This window comes from Nyctereutes procyonoides, unplaced genomic scaffold (genome assembly GCF_905146905.1).
Source record: "Nyctereutes procyonoides isolate TBG_1078 unplaced genomic scaffold, NYPRO_anot_genome, whole genome shotgun sequence".
Classification (NCBI taxonomy): domain Eukaryota; kingdom Metazoa; phylum Chordata; class Mammalia; order Carnivora; family Canidae; genus Nyctereutes; species Nyctereutes procyonoides.
In genome coordinates this window covers 33,684,554-33,704,825 of record NW_026575049.1, presented here as the reverse complement: position 1 = coordinate 33,704,825, position 20,272 = coordinate 33,684,554, and the positions used below count along the sequence as shown (strand labels likewise).

General features: G+C 43.8%; 1 long non-coding RNA gene across 1 annotated transcript; it reads right to left on the bottom strand.

Moving 5' to 3' along the window:
* Window positions 1-788: 788 nt before the first annotated feature.
* On the bottom strand, window positions 789-19,526 carry LOC129512011 (uncharacterized). The gene is made up of 3 exons (XR_008664956.1): window positions 19,456-19,526; window positions 3,476-3,586; window positions 789-916 (listed from the first exon to the last, which is right to left on the bottom strand). It is a non-coding gene; the product is annotated as an uncharacterized LOC129512011 (long non-coding RNA).
* Window positions 19,527-20,272: the final 746 nt, after the last annotated feature.

Sequence of the window (20,272 nt, the reverse complement as noted above, 5' to 3'; positions counted from 1 at the left end):
TACAAGTTCTATTTTAGAATGAAGTGAAGAAATTTCCAGGGCAAAATGTGGCCAGTTTCGAAGGCCGGAAGCCAGCCTCTCCTGAGATAGGCCACACCGCCAGGCAGGCCTGTGGCCCCTGTCATTTTGATCGTGTTCTTCCTCTGAGTTCTCCCCTTCTAGACCGACCCCCCACATTTTCCACACCTTGGTATTTTCCATTCTTAGAATATCAGGCTCACTTTCCTTATTTTACACTCCTTTCTTTTTCTGCTTGGAGGGACAGTAGCAAGCATGCTGTCAGTTCTCTCCAGGGTTTGATCTGGCAGGGAAAAAAAGTGGTAGTTTTGCAGAAGAACCAAATGCTATTTCGGAGCTCTGTGGCTTTGTGCAGATTTTTATTTCTGTAAAAGGTTGTGTTTTATGTATTATAGTCTTAAATTTCTGCTCATTGCAGCGGACAGCCAAACCTCAGTTTTAATTTCATATTACTTTGGCTGGTAACGATTAGTCTGGAGGATGAAACAGCACTCAGAGACAATTCTCCCTCCCATTGCTGCTCATATTGACCCTGTTCATTTTCAGAAAGAGCTAAAATCTTTAAAGTAAAATGAAAGAGAAGGAAGAAAAGAAAGGTCCCAGTGCCCCAGTCCCAGCTGATACCAGCATCAGTCCATGGGTGTGGTCATCCAGATGTCAGCTCCTGCAGATGTGCAACCTTATCCGTCCCAAGGCAGACCCACCTGTGCTGTATATGGGAATGTGATGTATGTGAGGTCAGACTGCTCACCTTTAAGTCACATCGTTAAAGAAAAGATGCTGTAGCTTCAGCCACTGGGTGTTCTAAGCCCAGCTCCTCATCCCCATCAGGTCTGCAGATCACTCAGGCTTTGGATTCCCAGAGGAAGGGGAAGAGACCATTTGTCCAAGGAAACGTCTGTAATACATGTTAAGTGGCCCGTGAGAGAGCCCTCTCATTTATTGGCTGAAACATGAAACGGAAAACATGTGCAGCTAGCAAGGGCCCCCACAGACTCTTGCTTCTTCCCAGGAAATGGAGTGATGAAGGATGGAGCAAACACGTGAATTCAGGCAGCCCACATGCCTGGGTGTTTCACAATGCAAAAAGCATCTGTTTGGGTGGAAATCCTGGGCATTGGGATTGGAATTTATAGAGACAGATTGACTTCTAGTCTCTAGCTGGGATTCCGTTCCCGCCGCTATGGGAATAGATTTTTCCATGAAGCAAGAAGGAAACATTCCTCATTCACTTATGTGTTTATTGATGTACTTGATGCTCATTTGCCGAATGCCAATGTCTGTGTTAGGGGAGGGATCCCTAAAGATGAGTAAAGCATGGAAATTACCTTCAAGGAACTCACTAAAGGGAAGAGAAATATGGTTAAAGGAGTGTTTATACACAGAAAAGTCAGTGTGACTAGGAAAATGTACATGAGGATTTGAGAGGAAACTGAGGGTGTCGCCATCTGTAAACCATAATAGTTACTGCTTTGGGCCATCAAAGATCCAATTTCCCTTCCTCCTGATAACATTAAAAACAAATTTGTATTTGGATATTCATCTCACTCACACCCACTAGCTGCACTCCCAGCCCAAGAGTGGACCCTGATTAGCTGAATCCAACCACCACATCCCATGGCTCTATGAGGAGAATCTGGCTCAGGGCATGTAATCTAATTTAAGTGGGTGTGATTCAGGAAGGAGTATACTGTGGGCTTCTGGGAGAGAAGTCCAACTGCTCTTTTAAGAGAACTTCTGTGGAAGCCAGCCCTCTCTCTGCTGGATGGCCATGGCCTCTAGGAGCTTGTTGTTCATGAGAGTGTAGCTTTGGAATGGAGAAGACCCCACAGAAGGTAGAGAAGAAATGACAGGCAATGAGGTTTAATGCCCAGGCTGCAAATATTATTGAAATCCGATCCTACCACCTATAGCTTCTCAGTTCAAAGCACTGTTAAATCCCTTTATTATTGTAACCACTATGGGTCAAGTTTTTTGCCCCCAAAGATCAAGAGTGTTTCAAAAAAGGAGTAGGAATTTATGTATGAAAGTAGGAAGATATGTATGTTAATAACAATAGCCAACAGCTATTGAGAACTTATATGCCAAGTACTCTGCTAAACATTTTATAGGTCTGATTTTACTTAATGCCTCACAGTGCTCCTAGGAGACAGATTATTTTTACCCCATTTTACAGATTCATGAATAAGGTTTAGAAAGGTTAAATGACTCACTCAAGGGCAGAAGGAATATCATGAATATTGGTAGGAGGTCAAATCAAATGACAACTGAAACACAACCATTGGATTGAGCAACATCTAAGTGCACCAGAGGCTGTAGGTAAAAGGTGTCAGGAAAATTCTGAGAGAAAGAGCCAAGATGTGGTGGATAAAGGTATGAATAAGAGCTAATGAAATGGAGACATCGGTGTGGATAACATTTTGAACATGAACAACAAATTAGTACCATCACAAATGCCACGTCTACCTGAAAGTATACATGAAGACCAGGTTTCCATCCCAAATATTTGTATTGCTGGCTAAGAGATGTAAGGTCTGAGTCACAGATGGCAAATATATGGTGTGAGTGCCATTACATCTCTCATGCAAGTCCCTGGCAGGCGTCATTAATCTATTAGAGCATTCCTTCCCACTGAGTCCAGATATAGCCTCTGAATCTTTGTCAGTGATGTTTCTTTCAGTTGCCACAACTGAGTTAACTGGTTGGCATGTAAGCTAAAATCTACCTATGATCTAAAGTCATTCCAACTAGAAAATAAGCTGAGATTCCTCCTCCTGTTGCATGTTTTTTTTTTTAAAGTTTTATTTATTTATTCATGAAAGAGAGAGGTAGAGAGACAGAGACACAGGCAGAGGGAGAAGCAGTCTCCCTGCAGGGAGCCCAATGCAGGACTTGATCCCAGGACCCTAGGATCATGACCTGAGCCACTCAGGTGTCCTCTGTTACATGCTTTTAAGAGATACCTAGTCACTTGCTCTTCTCCTTCCCTGTCTCTAAATGAGAACCAGTTTTTAAATCCAACAATAGACCAAAACTCTCACCAAACAAGTAGGCAAAGAGCACAAGAGGGACTGGCCTGACACTTGCCTCTTGGAAGCTATATAAACTATAAGAAAAGCAGGTAGGGCAGACAGGAGAGGAACAGCGGTAAGTTTTGCGAAACAGAACCAATCATGAAGAAAAAAAGATGAAAAATATAGATAAGAGAATATGTGAGAAAAAACACAGTTAAGAAGGCCAATGCATTTTGTTTAATTGAAGCCCCACCAGGGGAAAAGGAATGGAACAAGACAGATGCGATATTTGGAGAACTTGCGGCTGAGAACTTTCCAAAATGATGAAATATCAATATACAGATTCAAGAAGCTCAAACAAATTCAATGTATGAGTCAAAAAAAGAAATCTAGACACATCATAATAAGAGGTCAGAAATACAATTGGAAAAAAAAAAGATTACCTCCAAAGAATCAACAGTTAGACGAGCAGCCAACTCCTTGATAGCAACGATGAAAACCAGAGCACAGTGGGTGATGATAACCTCAAAGGAACTGGATAAGCTCAACTGGAACTGAAAGAAAATAATGGTCAGCCAAGAATTCTCAACATTGCAAGATCATCCATAAAGCCATTTCACACCTAAACTGAGAGTTTGAACCAACAAACTTGCACTACTAAAAATACTCTAAAATGTATTATTCAGACAGGGGAATGATGATCCCATAAGGAAAGTTACAGATGCAGGAAATTGAAGAGCCACAAAAGTAATAAAAATGTGAGTAAAATCTAAGTGAATATTTACATTCATGACTAAGTGAATACAAAGGAAAAATAATAACATCTCATGAGATTTAAAATATATTTTTAGAGATAATTAAAATAAAGAACAGTAACATATAGGTTGAGAAGAAGTAAATGGAGTTAAAGAATCTAAATTCTTTGCATTGTTTAGAAGAAAGGTGACATATAGATTAAGGGTAGTTTTTAGTCATTAAGGACACAACTTGCACGAAGAAAAAAATATTGAAAAGGCAAAGGTTATTTGTGAAGTTATTAGTTGTGGTTGACTCTGAATTGTAGGGTTATATGCAGTTGTTTGGGGTTTTGCTTCTTTATAATGTTTTGTAGCTTCCAATTTTCTACAACGAGTGCATAATACTTTAATAAGCAGAAAGCAATAAAATATTGAAAATACAAAGTGTCATCTACTGTGTAAGAAAATAACAATTCTATCACCTACTAAGGACATAGTAAAAGACTTCCCCACTCTAAGAGGCATGTTAGGCTTCATGACTAACGAGCTTGTTCCATGCTAAAATTCCAATGTGGTGGAACAGAGAACCTGTTCCACCATTCAAATTCCACTTTGAGGAGTAAGAACATTGGCATACATGATTAGTAGACGAGATCAGACGATTTCACCTGCCATCTGAAAGCGGAACCTGCACTCTGATGCTTTTCACATTCTTTCCCAACTTGATGCGGCCATGAGGACCAGAAGCTTCAATTCTGCAAGTGTCCCAACCTGAGGACGGAGGGCCCAGGAAGCCAGACCCAAAACCGTCCATCACTGGAAGTGGGGGCTCAATTCCTACATTGGGGGCTGGAAGTGACCACTGCTGAGGGGCAGTTGTGGGGCCAAGATGGCTGTGGGGAGCACTTGCATTTAGCTCCCGCGTTTCAAACATGGCAGAAACCTATACATTATTCTGATGTCGCAGACTGTTCCTGTGGTGCTCACCACCAGGTTTCTTGGCAGAAATCAGCCATCTTATCTTATGCCATGACATAAGTTGTATTGAGCAGGATCTTGTCAACCAAACCAGGAACTTTGGACAAGATTACTCTAAGAGCACATGACAGTGCGCTCCTTGCAATGAAGACTGTGATAAAGATTTGTGTGACAGATGCGCCTCATATGAGATCTGGGGCATAGCCAACTACTGTGGCAACAGCCCTGCCAGCAACATAGTTATGGGACAGGAGAGAGCTGTGGCCTCAGGCATGCACATCCCCAAGTCCGCCATATGTTCTGCCATGGAAAAATAATGGAAATGCATGGTAACTGAATATCAACCTCGTGGGATGCCTGACTCCAGAAGACTCTTGCTTCTTCCTGCTACCAGTGGGCTCTTCATTTTCCACACAATCTCAGATAAACTGACTTTCAAAAGGAGAAGGAGGAGATGAAGTGCTCCAGCTTGGGGACTTGTAGTTTGCTTCTGTCCCACTGGATCCACCTGGAAAGATGTGTGGCACTTAGGTTAACCTCCCCGCATACCTCATTGCTCCCAGATATCTTGGATATCTGGCCCCACAGTCAATGCTCTGTGTGATCTTGGGGAAATTCACATAGGCCAGTGCCTTAGTTTCTGACTATGTAAGGGAATAGGAAGTAGGACAGGGCTGAAAGTGATAACGCCCCTGAAGAATGTCGGGGAACTCCCTAACACTTTGCATAGCTCTGAGATACTCAGTGTGAGCAGGGGTCAAACTCCACCAAAGGTCAGTCAAATGGACATTTGGCAAGTGACCTGGGGTGGAAGGGGTGGGAAGCAGAGTGGTGGCCTAAACTTTCCACACTTTCCACAAAGATGGATGGGAGCAGATGTGGCTCTGGCTCCCAGAAAAGGAGCCCCATCTAGTGTACTCACATCCTGAGGATTTGCCCAGCCTGTTCAGCAGAGGCCATTGGAGCTTTGGTGTGATGTTAAGAGCCAAATCCTAAGTACCTTGAGCCTTCTCCAATTCTACAGTACTGGGAAAACATCTTGTATTGCTGACCATGGGATGGCCTTCTACCCAAGAGGGATAGGCTCTGCTTTTCCCAGCTTCTTTCCATGTGGATGTGGGCGTGACGTACTCCTTTAACAGCTCAGGCACCACAGATTCTGCTGTCCTCCGACGTTTAGTCAGAAGGGGCCTTCAAGGTCATCCAGTGATGCTTGACCTCCTGTCCATCATCCTCAACAAATGGCCATGAGCTTTCTGTTTTAACACCTCCAGTAACAGGAAACTCACTCCCTAAATTGGCAGCCTGATTGCATATTTTGGGGGATTTGGGGGTTTTATTTTTCATGTCTCATGAGATTTTTTCCTTGTAATAAACTGAAACTTATCTTCTTATAGCTCTTTTCTTTCTGGTCTTGGGTAGAATGACCATATTATTTATTGTCCAAACCCAGATTTATGTTTGAGACTAAATAGAAGCACTGTTAATAATTATATCAGGACAATAGAGGTAAATTGGAACTCTCTTGGCAAAACAAAACTTAAGACTGTCTCAGTCTTAAGTTTACCCTAGGGTTTCCCCTTCCTTAAGAGTCACTCATATTTAAAAACACTTGAATTAACTCTGATCTTTTCTCCTCTAGAATGAGTAAGGGAGACTGATTTCTGTAGTGGAAAATCATTGGGTTGAGAATAAGAAATAGCTATGACTTTTGGGGGCTACAATGAGAACGAGTAGTTGTCTTGCAAGAACCAATGTTATGTCCTGATATCCCAGAAAAGAAAGCAATTTGTAACATTCTGAAATGTGAAAGGCCTGTCAGAAGGACATGAGATCAGCCACATGAATTGTGAAACATAAATTGTGGTTTTATTTGTTCTGCAGAAGTCTTAAAAAATTGCAAATTTGTCATGAGGCACTATAGCGTGGCAGCGGTAGATGCCAAATTTTGTCTGCAGCCTGGGGCTGAGCTGGCTTCATCAGTATCTGGTGGGAAATGTATTATAAATCAGATTCCTGGGTCTCATCTCAGAATCTCCACAGGGGCCTGTAGCATTTGCATTGAGAAAAGCTCTGGAAGCAATTCTAATGATGAACCAAGTTTGAGACCCACCCGCAAAATGGTCAAGAGCACCAACTTTGGTTCCATATGTTCATTTACTCCACAAATATTTATCGAATGCCTACTATATGTCAGACACATTCTAGGCACAAGAAAGAACAGCAGTAGACAAAAAAATAAACAAAGCATAGAAGTCAAACAGATTTGTGGTCAAGGACTAGTCTGATATTACTATGTGACTCGACTTTCCAATGCCTCAGTTTCCACCTCTTTGAAATAATGATAATATCTACCCCATAGGGTTGCCATATTTAAATAAGGTAAGATGTGTAAAGTGCTTAGCCCAGTAGCTGGTCTACAGGGAGCACTCCATAAATGTTAGCTGTGAAGACCACACCATATTGAGGGTGACAATGATGTCAAGGATAATGTTGATAAAGTCAGAAAAGGAAAACAAAGAAAGTTGATTAATTTCATCCCATGGTGATATGGAGAGACTGGCATCATGTCAGAGTTTTCGGTGGATCATGTAGCTACTACTTCTTATATGATGACTTTGGGTGGCCTTTCTTTATATCCTTTGGATCTCAAGTATAAAATGCAGGACATATTTATGATGATAAAGATTCATACATTTAAGACATGTCTTATAAGCCCCAATTCACTTAAACATGCCTGAAGAACCAGTGTTCAGGGTCTGGCTTCCTTTAGGACCATTCTAGTGGCTGATGTTCATCTTGACATGAGGCCCCAGGCTTAAACATATCACTCCAGACATGATCTGAACTCAAAAATGTACAATAAGAGAAATAACAGGGAGATAAAAATGGGGCTGAGTTATCACTGCCATCATTCTGGTTCTTGTATATAGGTAAGCTTCAGATTAGACTCATGTCTCTAATAATTGAGGTAAGTAGTGGCTCAGGAAGAAGATGCATGCGGGTGGGGTACAGAATAAGACCACCAGGGAGTGAAGCATGGCCATGGAGGCAGAGGAGGCTGAGAAGCTGCCTATTTTTGCAAGCAACAGCTTTCACTCCTCCAAGGAGGTCAGCAGAGATTGTAATGAACATCTTGGCCAAAGCCATGATTCACTGTCCAAAACTGGGTTGGGCCCCTCTCACTGGGAGAATTTCACAGTTTTTCACATTATTCCCAAACCCCACTCTTCTGTTTAAGGGTGTCACTCAGGGTTTATTACAGAAAGGGTCCAAAGGCCTCCATTCATATATCCTAGGGGGCCAGAGGCTTGGGAAGAGTAGCAGTGGTGATGGGGGCAGCCGGGAGCAGGGATAAAGGGCAGTTCTGGGAGAGATTAGTAGAAAAGCTCCTACGAGGGAAAGCTCAGCCCTCTCTGTTCACACAACCTTGGTTCAGAGCCCTGAAGAGAAGCAAACACTGAAATGCAATGAAAGAATAAGAAGTTGGAAGAAATGCAGCTGCTAAGAGGCCACTGGCTGGCCACGGTACTGCCACACACAGCTGCACAATCTGGGCATTGCATAATTCCAGACAGTGCCATTCACACAGATCAGGGATGGGTGACATTTTCTGCCAAAATAATAAATAATTTGGCCTTGTGAGCCATTTAACCTCTGTCACAACTATTCAGCTTTGCTGTTACAGCTAAGGTAGTTTGATAAAATACAGGACATCATGCATGTTTATGGGAAAGTAGCCATAGACAAAACAGAAATGAATGGCATGGCTGTGCTCCAGCGAAACTTTCATTTTAAAAGGAAGCAGTGGGGCAACTTTGATGATGATGTGAGTGGTAGCCCCTGGGATTTTGTAATGCAGCAGTCTTTGCCCACAGCAGTACCAACAACATAGCCCAGTTTTCAAATGGCACGGCAAAGCAGAGAGGCAGCTTTTAAACATGCCTGACTATAACCCCCACAGTAAGATCCACATTTCATACCACAATTGAGCTTCATAAAGCCACACTTAACCTCACTTAGGGTGATAGGCTCTAAGGTAGTGTATATTCTATTACATTCTATTTAATATTTTTAAAAATTGGCAGCAACCAGTACAAGGAATTTCACAGTCTTTGGGTGGGCCTCAACTCCTAGGTTGCTAGACTTGGAGCCAAGAGATATGTGTTTCAGTCTCAGATCTAACTCTTACCAGCAGTTTGTCCTTAGGAGAACCTCACTTCAGAATTTGCATCTGCAAATGGGTATTATAATTATTTCAGAGTAACTTTATAGGAGAAACATGAAATAATTCAGTTCCTTGGGGTGGTGTAGTGACTACTGGTGGTTCCTGGGGTGGTTTTAAGTAGTGCACAGGTGTACGTTGTAGGTACTTACACTATTCTTTATGAAAATATGCAAAGATCAAATGCATAATGTTACCAGTGACACAGAGCTTCCTTTCAAAATATATTTATTTGGGCGGCCCTGGTGGCTCAGCAGTTTAGCGCCACCTTCAGCCCAGGGCGTGATCCTGGAGACCCGGAATCGAGTCCCACATCGGGCTCCCTTGCATGGAGTCTTCCTCTGCCTGTGTCTCTGCCTCTATCTCTTTCTCTGTGTCTCTTGTGAATAAATAAATAAAATCTTTTTAAAAAAAATTTAAAAATACATTTATTTCAAAATGTTATTTTTATTAATTCATTTGTATTATTTATATTTAAATAAATGTCTTTAGATTAGGTTTTAAAATGTTAAGCAAATCATCATACAAGTTGTATGTGAATGTGGTGGAATTTGTGCAGATGGGGACTATGTGAAGTCTAAGAGGTATGGGGATGATGCATTAGCAAGTACAATCTAAAAGATGGCAGATGTGACATGCTGATCCCTTAGAGACCTGAGCTCAGTGTCTGAGTCATGGCTGACTCCCCAGAATTGGGTTGGCTCACAATAGGTGCTCAATAAGTTCTTACAATGAGTGGATAATGAATGGATGATGGGTGGATGGATGGGTGGATGGACGGATGGATGGATGGATGGATGGGTGGATGATGGATGGATGGGTGGGTAGATGAATGGATAGATGGATGGGTAGATGATGGATGGGTGGGTGAATGGATGGATGGATGGATGATGGATGGATAGTGGGTGGATGGATGATGGATGGGGAAATGAATGAAATAATCAGACCCCAACCTTTTGGAGTCATCATGATTTAGAGTTACAAAGGATGAGGCATGGTGTCAAAGGTGTCAGTGACTTCAGAGCCTGGGGGCAGGAAGGGGAAGCAGACATTCTTCCTCTGAGATGTCATCTGGATGCCCAAACCCTCCACACTGCCACAGTTAGCAACTGAGCAATGGAAACACTAGGCTAAGACAGGAAACACTAAGCTGAGGCCAGCTGTTTCACCCAATCAAAATGTCATCCCTGGACCTAGGCACTGGCAGCAAATACCTAGTGAGCACAAATGGAAATAGCTAGAGCTATAAATGTTTGGAAATGCTGACTCTTGTAAGTCTGAACTTCTAGCCATTTGGTGATGAGAAAGGCATCTTTCAGATACAGCCTACAGGTGCAGAGGGCACTAGGGACCAACAGCAGCTTAACATCTAAAGAAAGGATAAGGAACACAAGTCCCTTCACAGGTAGGAGCTCCCCTCACAAACCAAAGTCCAAAAGAGGGCATTTCTGTTGGCCTTTGGCAGAAGGGAGATGGTTAACTCATGCATCCAAGGACATCCTGTATAATTTAAACAACCTCTTTTTTTTTTTTTTTTTTTTTTGGTGGCAAAATGCTTTAAAAGACATCATGGGCTCAACTTACTTTTGCAATCGTGGGACAGTCCCTTCTGCTTTCACCTACCAGTTCCATGCTGTGAGATTTAAAGTGATACCATTTCCACCTCTTCCCTCATTTCAGCACATGGAAAGAACCTAAGGGAACGTATATGAAGCGCAGTCTTCCCTGGGCAGAGTGACTCCAGAACTATGGCTAAGGCCCAGGTCTGCATACAAGTCCTGAGTCCCTACCTGCCAACTTGTTCTCTCCACCTCTCTGTGGGTCAGTTTCCACCTCCGTCGAGTGGGACTAACATCCACTGGGCTGTTGTGAGGATTAAATGAGTTAATAAAGGCAAAGCATTTAGAAACATTCCTGGCACACAGCAAGCACTCACTGATGTTACCTATTACACCCTGTTCTTATCCTGTACCAGAAACATTCACTTTGAGAATATCACTTAAGCCTGGAAAATTAGGAATTATTCCAAGTTTTGAGAGTATCTCACTAAAGATCAAAGGTTAAGTGATTTAGCAAAGCCTAGCACAGAGGCAGGGCATGAATCAGGTTTGATACTAAACTCCTAGTCTTCCCATCTTTCCTACCATCTCACGCTGCTGCGCTAACCTAATTAAGCAATGAAAAACCATTTCCTTAAAGCGTTAATGCTACTTGGTTTATATTTTCAGTTTTTCAATCTAATAATAGAATTGTTAGATTCTATTATTGTTTTTTTAAAAATTGTTAATTTAAATTGTCTTTTGTCCAATTGGGAATATATGTGAGCAAATGCATGTGTGTGTGTGTGTGAGTGTATGTTTGTGTGTGTGTTGGGTTGAGAAGAGATGCCAAAATCTGACTCAAATGACCTTGAAGGTAAATCTGATTTCATCTTTCTTCTGTGACACTCAGTGGTAAGGGCATATGGAGGACACATCATCCACAGTGGCTCCTAGTCCCCTGGGAAGACCAGAAGGCTGAGGCTACTAAGGGATGGCTAGGAAAATGGGAGCCTGCCTTTGGTTCCAACTTCTTCCAGGACTTATCCTGAGCATAAGACATCTTCCTTTCCGAGGGACTACAGCACAGAGAATTAATAGGCAGAGATAAAGGAGAAAAGGAAAGACCTTTGAGGGAGGTTTTCTCCACAGCCTGTGATTTTCCCTAAAAAAGGAAATGGGGCCGAAGCATGAGCAAGGGGAGGTGAGAGGAGCCTAAAGGAAAGTAGGAGAGGTTGTCTTTTAGTTTTGTTGACTGTACCCTTTGCTGTGCAAAAGCTTCTTATCTTGATGAAGTCCCAATAATTCATTTTTGCTTTTGTTTCTTTTGCTTTCGTGGATGTATCTTGCAAGAAGTTACTGTGGCCAAGTTCAAAAAGGGTGTTGCCTGTGTTCTCTAGAATTTTGATGGAATCTTGTCTCACATTTAGATCTTTCATCCATTTTGAGTTTATCTTTGTGTATGGTGCAAGAGAGTGGTCTAGTTTCATTCTTCTGCATGTGGATGTCCAATTTTCCCAGCACCATTTATTGAAGAGACTGTCTTTCTTCCAGTGGATAGTCTTTCTTCCTTTATCGAATATTAGTTGACCATAAAGTTTAGGGTCCACTTCTGGATTCTCTATTCTGTTCCATTGATCTATGTGTCTGTTTTTGTGCCAGTGCCACTGTCTTGATGACCACAGCTTTGTAGTACAACCTAAAATCTGGCATTGTGATGCCGCCAGCTATGGTTTTCTTTTTTAAAATTCCCCTGGCTATTCGGGGTCTTTTCTGATTCCACACAAATCTTAAAATAATTTGTTCTAACTCTCTGAAGAAAGTCCATGGTATTTTGATAGGGATTGCATTGAACGTGTAAATTGCCCTGGGTAACATTGACATTTTCACAATATTAATTCTGCCAATCCATGAGCATGGAATATTTTTCCATCTCTTTGTGTCTTCCTCAATTTCTTTCAGAAGTGTTCTATAGTTTTTAGGGTATAGATCCTTTACCTCTTTGGTTAGGTTTATTCCTAGGTATCTTATGCTTTTGGGTGCAATTGTAAATGGCATTTACTCTTTAATTTCTCTTTCTTCAATCTCATTGTTAGTGTATAGAAATGCCACTGACTTCTGGGTATTGATTTTGTATCCTGCCACACTTCATCAAGATAAGAAGCTTCTGCACAGCAAAGGATACAGTCAACAAAACTAAAAGACAACCTACAGAATGGGAGAAGATATTTGCAAATGACGTATCAGATAAAGGGCTAGTTTCCAAGATCTATAAGGAACTTATTAAACTCAACAGCAAAGAAACAAACAATCCAATCATGAAATGGGCAAAAGACGTGAACAGAAATCTCACAGAAGACATAGACATAGCCAACAAGCACATGAGAAAATGCTCCGCATCACTTGCCATCAGGGAAATACAAATCAAAACCACAATAAGAAAGCACCACACACCAGTGAGAATGGGGAAAATTAACAAGGCAGGAAACCACAAATGTTGGAGAGGATGCGGAGAAAAGGGAACCCTATTATACTGTTGGTGGGAATGTGAACTGGTGCAGCCACTCTGGAAAACTGTGTGGAGGTTCCTCAAAGAGTTAAAAAGAGACCTGCCCTACGACCCAGCAATTGCACTGCTGGGGATTTACCCCAAAGATACAGATGCAATGAAACGCCGGGACACCTGCACCCTGATGTTTATAGCAGCCATGTCCACAATAGCCAAACTGTGGAAGGAGCCTCGGTGCCCATCGAAAGATGAATGGATAAAGAAGATGTGGTTTATGTATACAATGGAATATTACTCAGCCATTAGAAACGACAAATACCCACCATTTGCTTTGACGTGGATGGAACTGGAGGGTATTATGCTGAGTGAAGTAAGTCAATCAGAGAAGGACAAACATTATATGGTCTCATTCATTTGGGGAATATAAATAATAGTGAAAGGGAATAGAGGGGAAGGGAGAAGAAATGGGCAGGAAATAGCAGAAATGGAGACAGAACATGGAAGACTCCTAACTCTGGGAAACGAACTAGGGATGGTAGAAGGGGAGGAGGACAGGGAGTGGGGGTGACTGGGTGGCGGGCACTGAGGGGGGCACTTGACGGGATGAGCACTGGGTGTTATTCTGTATGTTGGCAAATTGAACACCAATAAAATATAAATTTATTATTAAAAAAAAAAAAGGAAAGTAGGAGAGGACAGCTCGAATGGGAGAAAGAAATGCCACGAGACTTCAAGGGCCATTTACTAAGGAAGGAAGGAATGCTGCCTCAGTCTTCAGACCCTCCATGGGTCTTTCTTAGAAAAACAGCTTACAGAGTGAAATGTCAGCTGTGGTCCCCAGGGCTCCCCCCGAGAGCTGATGGCATGTTCATGCAGCTCTGCATGGGTTCATTCAGTCACCCAATTAACCCACGTTGAGCAGGGACTGTGGACTGGGAGCTGGGAACAGTGTGGGGCTCTGGGGATCACTCAGTGCTGGAAGGAAACCATGTCCCTGCTGTCATGAACCTACTGTCCGATGGGGAAGACAAACAGTACACAGAAAGCCAGGCATGCTGATAAATAAGGAAAGGAACAGAGTATGAGCAGAGAGAGTAACAGCGCGCCCCTTCGGGGAGAAGGCCTTGTGGGGAGCAGATAGAGAGAACTGGGGTGGAAGGAATCTTGTGTGTGGCTGGGCAGAGGAGAAAGCTGCTGTCAGGGCAGTTAGCCTAAAGTGCCCTAACGAGAGAGGGTGAAGCAAGGTGGGATCATTCAAGGGCAGGAGGGCCTGGCAGGATTTGGATTTTATTCTGAGGGTCTGTGGAAGTCACTTTGGGCCTCTGTCTTTGTACCTGAGAGGGCTTTCTTCCCAGCAATGTGAAAGATATACATTTTGAAAGCTTTAGCTTAAGGTAATATCTTTGCATTGTCTACACTTGGGGGATGGCTGGGGATCAAGGGTCATGCTTAGCACAACATTTTTCTCTTAAGAGAGGCTCACAGTCCCAGCTGGCATCAAGCCACTGGGGAGCTTTGTCAACATACAGATGGATGCCGGGGCTCCACCCTAGGCCTCCCACATCAGAATCCCTGGGGGTGTGGTGGGGATGTCAAGGCCCAGATGATCCTGCTGCCTGGTCAGGGTGGAAACACCCCTGCCTTACAGAGTTCCAACTTACAACCTTAGCCTCAGAAAACTCCAGTCACACCAAAGACCACATCAAAGGTGGTCCCCAAAGAATGGTTTTCCCTTTGTTGATAATGACTCAACCAAAGCATTTCTCCCCTGCCCCATTTACCTGCCTCAGGGTTCTTAGAAAAGTAAACCTGTTCATTTGTCAATATTTACTCTGTCTGCTGCCCTCAATGGAAGAAGGGAAAACAGGGAAAACTGTTTTCACTGTCAAACTAGTGTTTATACAAAGGATTTGTAAGCTTTCTCAGAGCTATGGAAAATCAATCACCCTCAGTTAACCTGTGCCCTTAATGAGGTGGTAGCTTTTCTCACAGTCCTATTCATCAGGGATGACAGTACATGGTTTGTCAACCAGTGGGAACTCAGGTTGAAAAGGATTTTGCCCAGAATCCTGGGGAGACAGATGCTCGAAGAGTAGCCCAATCTGAGAGGGCGAAGCCAGCCTTGATGATTCTGGAGGACAGCACTGGTGGGGCTCCATCTGGGATCCATTCGGAAGAGACTAGCAAATGCCAGGACTCTTGTAAGAAGCCAACACTCTGCGACACTCAGACAGCTTACCAGCCCATTACGTTTGCTCCAGTCAATGGTATGCCCAGCATTGCCTCCAAGGCAGGACTCTGCTCCTGTTGAGTCAAAACTAGGCATGCGTTCCTGAGAGGTGGCTGTGTTGAGCTCCTGGGGAATGCAGTGCTTGTAGTTGGAACAGTAGCTGAAGCCAGCTTCAATCGAGCTACAGGAGACTCAGTCCAAGCCATGCGTTTCTGGACATCCAGGCCACCTGGGACAGACACACTGAAAAGCCATTTGCTGGGCTCAGAAGGAAAAACAAATGGATCACTGCCTTTGTCATTCAGAAGAGCCCTTGGGTTTCATGGGTCAGTCAAGGGACAAAAAGCAGACATATCTGAGAAAGCTTCACGGGCCACATACACTGCACCAGAAGTACAGCCCAGATGTGATGCTCTGACTCCCACTATGAGCCCAGTACTGAGCCAGACATGGAGAAGTAGACCAAGGCTCTAAAATATCGGGCAACTAACTCATAGTCCATGCATTGCAACCTTTGGAGGGGTGCAAACTCCTCACAAGAAGAACAGAAGAATCTGAGTGAAGCCAGCTCTCTGTGGGGAAGTGGGGAGTGGAGGGAGAGAGATCCTTTACTGTATGCCCAACCACATGCCTGCAAGAGCTTTACGAATTTTAACTTAGTGAATTCTCCCAACTTAACACCCTGAGTTAAGTCTCACTATCTTTATTTTTTTAATTTCTTTTTATTGGAGTTCAATTTGCCAACATATAGCATAACACCCAGTGCTCATCCCATCAAGTGCCCCCCTCAGTGTCCATCACCCAGTCATTCCAACCCCCCATCCACCTCCCTTTCCACCACCCCTTGTTCATTTCCCAGAGTTGGGAGTCTCTCATGTTCTGTCTCCCTCTCTGATATTTCCCACTCATTTTCTCTCCTTTCCCTTTATTCCCTTTCACTAATTTTTATATTCCTCGAATGAATGAAACCATATAATGTTTGTCCTTCTCTGATTGACTTATTTCACTCAGTGTAATACCCTCCAGGTCCATCCATGTTGAAGCAAATGGTGGGTATTTGTCATTTCTAATGGCTGAGGAATATTCCATTGTATACATAAACCACATCTTCTTTATCCATTCCTCTTTCGATGGACACCGAGGCTCCTTCCACAGTTTGGCTATTGTGGACATTGCTGCTAGAAACATTGGGGTGCAGGTGTTTTGGCTTTTCACTGCATCTGTATCTTTGGGGTAAATCCCCAGTAGTGCAATTGCTGGGTCATAGGGCAGATCTAGTTTTAACTCTTTGAGGAACCTCCACACAGTTTTCCAGAGTGGCTGCACCAGTTCACATTCCCACCAACAGTATAAGAGGGTTCGCCTTTCTCCACATCCTCTCCAACATTTGTGGTTTCCCGTCTTGTTAATTTTCCCCATTCTCACTGGTGTGAGGTGGTATCTCATTGTGGTTTTGATTTGTATTCCCCTGATGGCCAGTGATGCGGAGCATTTTCTCATGTGCTTGTTGGCCATGTCTGTGTCTTCCTCTGTGAGATTTCTGTTCACGTCTTTTGCCCATTTCATGATTGGATTGTTTGTTTCTTTGCTGTTGAGTTTAATAAGTTCCTTATAGATCTTGGAAACTAGCCCTTTATCTGATACGTCATTTGCAAATATCTTCTCCCATTCTGTAGGTTGTCTTTTAGTTTTGTTGACTAGTTTGCTGTGCAGAAGCTTCTTCTCTTGATGAAGTCCCCTTCTTATCTTGATGAAGTCCCTCACTATCTTTAAAATAGGGATATACTAGGACTCACCCTGAGGATTTCCCTTCTATGGAATCTCAATAAAATAGTTCCTGGGATGTGCTTAGAATAGACCTAGCATGTAGTAAGTGCTCAATAAGTGTTACCCGCTTATTATTCTTATTACTACCTTTACTATCCCCATTTTACAGATGAGCAAACTGAGGCTTGGAGAGGTTATGGCATGAGCCTGAGGACAAATGGGCAGTGAACAACTGCCAGCGTCAAAAGCTAGGCCTTCCTGGCTCTAGAAACTGAGGTCTCCTTTGCCAGTCTATAAAGGCCTGCTCTGTACATACTGTGTGGGGTGAGGACCTTGCTTCCGTCCTGTAGAAAGAGTCTGTGGGTCTGTGTGGGAGCCACTCTTGGCACCTCAGCTATGTTGTACTGCTGTCTCTTCGCTGTTGCCATCTGCCTCCCACATGGAGTTAGCCACACTCCACAAGGCGTCCCAATCTGTCCTGATTTCTGGAAACAGGTAGCAGTGCTCTGGGCATCAGCATGTCCCAGTCCCTGTTCTCCAGGCCACTGTCGGCTGTCTGTGGTGGGAGACTCTACATGCCCTGTCCTGGAGGCCCTCTGCTTGGAGATGCAAGGGAGCAGAGATGCCCATACTCCTGAAACTTGGGCTATCTCCCTTCCTAAGCCTACTGAGCTGGCACCTGACTGGGCCCTGCAGGGAGGTGGAGTGGCCCTTACTCTGAGAAGTCCTTTTGAGAAGGGATCTGCTGCAGCTACTTATCACTCAGACCCCTGACAGTGCAAAGCTGCTGTATTAGTTCTCTTGCTGCTGTAACAAACTGCCACAAACTTAGTGGCTTCCAACAACACACATCACTCTTGACAGTTCTAGAGGCCAGAAGTCCAACATCCTGGTATCTTATAGGGCAGGGCTGGTTCCTCTAGAGACAACAGGGGAGATTCCATTTCTGGCCTCTCCTAGCTTCTAGAGGTGGCCTGCATTCCTTGGCTCATGGCCACATCATTCTGGTCTACCTCCATTGTCACATCCCCTCTGACTGACCCTCCTGCCTCCCTCTTATAAGGATACTTGTGATTACATTAGACCCACACCAATAATCTAGAATAATCTCTCCATCTCAAAATCCTTAACTTTATCACATCTGCAAAGTCCCTCTTACCATGAAAGGTAACATCCACAAGATTCTGAGTATTAGAATGTGGACATTGCTGGGGACCATTATTCAGTCCATGGAGGTTGGGCTCCTGGGCCTTCTTCACTTACTCTTTCAGCAAGCTTGCACTGCACTGCACTCCAGCCAGACCCAGGCACTGCTTCCATGCCTTAGCAATAGCTGGACCCATTTCATGAGTGCCCCCATGTTTATTAGCTTCTTGGGGGTATGAGTTACACTGTATTTGGCTCTGTCCGCAATTCCCCACCCTTAACAATTGCTAACATTTATTATATGCCAGGCTCCATCTTGAGCACCATAAAAGCATGATTAATGCTAATGCTGTCAACAACTCTATGACTAGGTACTATTATCTTACCATAGCTGGGGAAGCCAGAGGTTTCTCACCTTGCCCAAGTCACACAGCTGGTGAGTAAGGGCCATGACGGCAGCCTGACTCCTGAGTCCTGCTCATTATCACTGTCCCACCTGGCGTCCCAAATAGTAGCTCTCAACAAACACCTACTGACAGGTGGAAGAGGCAAACAGAGGCATTGAGAACTGCATATTCAGGGGATTTAAGTCTTCAGTGTCATGTGTAAGTGGTCCTTTCATTAAAAAGAGTGAGGAAGGAAGGGACCATTGGTTCTAGGATTGACACCAACCACATACCTCATGGTCTGGGGGAGGCTGGAGCCTCAGAGGCTGCCAGAACCGATCAGACATATTCAGTTAAAAGCTGTAACCCAACTCCTGGGCTCCCCATGAGGAAACGCACCTGTCCGTTTTTGCTGACTAGCATATCTGTCAGGTTTAAGACAGTTTCTTCCTAGCGTAGATGTTTGAGTGATGCGTTTTGAATCATGACATGACTGAGAGATTTTGTGCAAATCCAGAATAGTCAAATGTTAAAAAGGCCATGTTCAGCCAAAGTCAAGGGTCAGGGCAGATTATGACCACCACAGAATGGAAGATGAAAGTCTGGAGTGACTTAGTCTGTTCTCCTGGCAAGCAGGGCCTGAGGTGGCAGGTCCATGTGAAGTATGCCATTGCACTGGGGCCACCTCTGGGCAGAGGGGTGAAGGGAAGGGCAATGAGGCAGGCAAGGAGGAGCATTAATTTTCTGTTGCTGTGTTACAAACTACCCCAAACTCAGTGGCTTAAAACAACAAACACATGGTTTCTGTGTTAAGCCACAGGGGTGGCTTTACTAGGTAGTTCTGGCACAAGACCTCTCAGAGTTTTCTTCATGCCATAGGCTGGGGCTCTAAGATTTCCAGGCTTACCTATGAATCTGTTGTCAGGAGACCTCAGTTCCTGGCCACAGGGGCCTGTTCGTGGGGCTGCTCACATATCATGGCAGCCAGCTTCCCCTAGAGTCAGTGATCTGAAAAAGAAAGGTAAAGTATAGTAGTAACTTGCTCAGGCTGCCACAACAACAGACCACAGACCGAGTGGCTTCAAAAATTCATTTCTCATAGTTCTGGGGGCTGGAAGGCCAAGATGAAAGTGTCTGCAGGGTTGGTTTCTCCTGAGGCCTCTCTTCTTGGCTTGCAAGACAGCCACCCTCTAGCTGTGTCTTCACATGGTTTTCTCTGTACACACATCCCTGGTGTCTCTTCCTCCTCTTACAAGGACACTGGCCCTATTGGATCAGAGCCCACCCTAATGGCCTCATTTTTCATTTAATTATTCCTCAAAGACCCTCTCTCCAAATCCAGCCACATTCTGAGGTACTGGGGGCCCCAGATCTGATATGTGAATTTCTTGGGGAGGTGGATAGGGACACAGTTCCACCAATAACAGACAACCCAAGGAGGAAGCCATAGTTTTTTATAACCTAGTCTTGAGAGTGAGGTCCCATGACTTCTACTGAATTCTGTTTTCTAGAAGCAGGTATTCAGTCCCATCCACTCTCAAATAGAGGAGGATGAAATTCTGTCTGCTGAGGGGAGGAATACTAGAGAATCTGTTGATTCTTTAAAATCAATACAGAGGGAGAGCCAAGGGCAGGATGCATTATTGAATTAGCACAAGCTAAGTGTAACTGGCTCTTGGCTACTGTGGAACCATCCTCCGAGTATGTGTAAATTGAGTCTCAGG